Raw genomic sequence first — 691 nt, 5'->3', positions numbered from 1 at the left:
ACCGACGACCTCAGCATTACCAGCACGGTGCTCTGACCTGCTGAGCTAACTCACCTACCTTACAAACTGTTGAGTTTCCATGGATTTAAGAAGAACTGACATGATCTTATCACAATGGAGATGTGATAAAAGGGCTTATATTCTAATGTTTTTCAAAACAACATATATAATATTTTATTTTCCAGAGATTTTGTATTTTGAGTGTTATTATTTTTGAACCATTTTTTATTTGTAAGTATTGATTTTATTTTATAGCCGTGTAGCCAAGTCTCTGTAGAACCATTTGTCTCTGCTAATGACATCTTCAATACAATTTTTTTTTGATCCCAGGCTTAATTTATGGACTGTAATGTGAAATTAGGCACAAATATAAGTCTGACAGTTTGTTCACCAAGTTACTGTGCTCTCTGAGAGGATCTGTAAGTATTTGACATTGTTCCATGCCCATCGTTGACGTTAGTCTCTAACAAAATGTGGATCATCTACCAGGAACACTACAAAGAGCATGAGTTTCTGTAGTGTAGTGGTTATCACGTTTGCTTCACACGCAAAAGGTCTCTGGTTCGAAACCAGACAGAAACAGATTTTTGCATGTTCTAGTCATCACAGTTGAAATTTTCATGCGTTGCATCTCACATCATCATCTTTGAAACCTCAAACTGAAACAAAGCAGAGAAGTTCAGTTCCTGTA

At 36.3% G+C, this 691-nt stretch overlaps 1 non-coding gene across 1 annotated transcript; it reads left to right on the top strand.

The window, feature by feature from the left end:
* Positions 1–509: 509 nt before the first annotated feature.
* On the top strand, positions 510–582 carry trnav-cac (transfer RNA valine (anticodon CAC)). The gene has a single exon. It is a non-coding gene; the product is annotated as a tRNA-Val (tRNA).
* The last annotated feature ends 109 nt before the right edge of the window (positions 583–691 follow it).

This window comes from Poecilia formosa, unplaced genomic scaffold (assembly GCF_000485575.1).
Source record: "Poecilia formosa unplaced genomic scaffold, Poecilia_formosa-5.1.2 Scaffold599, whole genome shotgun sequence".
Taxonomy (NCBI): domain Eukaryota; kingdom Metazoa; phylum Chordata; class Actinopteri; order Cyprinodontiformes; family Poeciliidae; genus Poecilia; species Poecilia formosa.
This window is presented reverse-complemented; position numbering and strand designations above follow the sequence as displayed.